At 43.3% G+C, this 2,378-nt stretch overlaps 1 pseudogene across 1 annotated transcript; it reads right to left on the bottom strand.

The window, feature by feature from the left end:
• Positions 1-1,306: 1,306 nt before the first annotated feature.
• LOC307048533 (small ribosomal subunit protein uS2-like) lies at positions 1,307-2,154 on the bottom strand (annotated as a pseudogene). Its single transcript has one exon. The product of its transcript is annotated as a small ribosomal subunit protein uS2-like (transcript).
• Positions 2,155-2,378: the final 224 nt, after the last annotated feature.

Genomic DNA, 2,378 nt, shown 5'->3' with positions numbered 1-2,378 from the left:
CCTTTGATACCCTCTTGATGCTTGTGGAGCCTTCCATCCTCTAACTTGGAATCTGGTTGGTTCATTATTTCTTACGCATGGCTTAATGGGTTTCTTCTTCCAAACCCATCCCCTTCTGCTAGGTAATCAAGTAAGAAGTTCCTCCCCCCTCCCCAGGAAGGTCTGGGCCCAATATTAAATCCAGAGTTTACTCTGATTTCAGAGTCTTTGTTTTTCAAGGCAGAATGGTTAGTTGAAAGAGTATTGACTTAGGAGCTAAATGGGTTCCAGTGTTGATTCTTTCCTTTAGTACTTGTATGGTTTTGGCCAACGCAATTAATTTTCCTGAGACTTAGTTTCTTTACTTGTCAAATGGGGATGATAATATTAATAATTCTTGCCTTACAGGATAATTGTGACACTGGAGATCATATATGATAAGTACTTGGGTATAGTAGACATTCAATAAGTCATTGTTATTGTTTGCTGAAGTAGTTACTTCAACTTGTGAGAGACCAAGCTGTTACAGGCCCCAAAGATATTTGATATTATTATGGGGGCTAATCTTTGAGTATACTGTCTTTCAGTTGTATTTGGGAGGGATGGGGGAAGAGACTAGCCTGGTGAGAAGGACACACTTTTTTAAATTAATTTTTTAAATTGGATTATAGTTGATTTACAATGTTGTGTTAGTTTCTGCTGTACAGCAAAGTGAGTCAGTTATACATACACATATATCCACTCTTTTTTAGATTCTATTCCCATATAGGTCATTACAGAGTACTGAATAGAGTTCCCTGTGCTATTCAGTAGGATCTTGTTAGTTATCTATTCTATATATAGTAGAAGACACATATTTGGCCTGGATTTGGATCTGGCCTGGATTTGGATCTGGCCTGTGGCAACTACCAGTTGTACAAACAGGCAAGTTGTTTAATCATTGAGCTTCAACCTCTTCACTTGAGAAAACAGGAGTAATAATACCAATCTTATAAAGGCTTTTGAGGCTTAACTGAAATAGTATATGTAAGGCATGGCAGTGATTTTAAAAATATTTGTTCTCCATAAGACATTGTTACAGAATGTCCCAATGTTTGTTATATGTCATTGTATTCCTATTTGTGCTCTTAGCACTCAGCATTGCCATCACATAGTAGGAACTAAAAAAATGTTTGTTGGACTGAATGGGCCCTTGAGTTGAATAGTACAAACACTTTATACCCAGAATTGTTTTTGTTTTGTTTTTTTAAAGAAACTGATATTTACTTTCTATCTACCTTATTTCTGTTTTCTGCTTAAAAGCTTGGGGAAGAACAGCTTAAGACCACTAAGTGGTTGTTCCTACCCTTTCAGTGGCCTGAGCAGTGGGAGCTGCAGACCAGTCCTCAGTGGCGGGCTGAGGGCTCCCGTCTTGTGCAGGAACTTCTGGGCAGGCACAGAGGCACCTGTGCCTTCAGACCCGTCTGCGACCGCGGGTAGAATACAGTGAACTTGGGAGCTGCAGCAGTCCATTCACCCTGATGCTCCTCCTTGGCCATGGCCTTCTCAGCATGGCCTGCTCTTCCTTTTCAGTCTCTCTAGCACCTCTGTAGAAGCAGAGATCAGGCATGACCTCCCACGGTGTGCACACGGGATGGTACCATGCATGTGCAGAACTTCCTGGGCCAGGATCCACCACCTCAGACCCACTGAGTGAACTCCCTTGTTGCTGCAAGGATGGCAGTGTCCACAGGGCGCAGAGGAGAGTCTGTGTTACAGGGAGCAGTGGTAGGTGGGTTAACGTACAACACATCTGTGAGAGGCTGGTCGTCAGCCCTGGGATCAGTAACCCCCAGAAGACGTGGCCCCTGGAAGGATGCCTGGATCTGGTTAGTGAAGGTTCCAGGAGTGAAGCGGACAGCAATAGGAGTGGCTCCAGTGACAGCAGCAAACTTCAGCACAGCCCTCTGGCCAGTGTTCCTGGAAGATATGACACTGATCAGTCAGTTTTTAAATGGTAACAATGGCACAAGCCATCTGCAGAAGCTTCTCCCGGGTCCCCTTCAGATCTATAATGTAGATGCCATCACTTTTCCTTTAAGAGATGTATTGTTCCATTTGGAAGTCAAGGTTGGTGCCACCTAAGTGGGTTCCTGCTGCTTGGAATTTAAGGACATCCTCTTCCTTCATTTGTGGGACATCAAAGTCTCTGGTTATTGTGAAAATTTCCCTTTAAGTTATTATGGAAACCCAGGACAACAACATCTAGACCCCTCTCTGGGTAGTGTAGAGTGGTACACCCAAAGTTTGACTGCTAGTATGCTCACTGTTCTGTGTCTGGAAGCCCTACAAAATAAAATGTTAAGGGAGTTTTATGCTGAGTAAAACCCCCAGGCTTAGGAACCAGCGTGCTTAAGACC

Source organism: Hyperoodon ampullatus, assembly GCF_949752795.1.
Source record: "Hyperoodon ampullatus genome assembly, chromosome: 2".
Classification (NCBI taxonomy): Eukaryota; Metazoa; Chordata; class Mammalia; order Artiodactyla; family Ziphiidae; genus Hyperoodon; species Hyperoodon ampullatus.
Note: the sequence above shows the minus strand (reverse complement) of the source record. Positions and strands in the feature narration are given on the sequence as shown.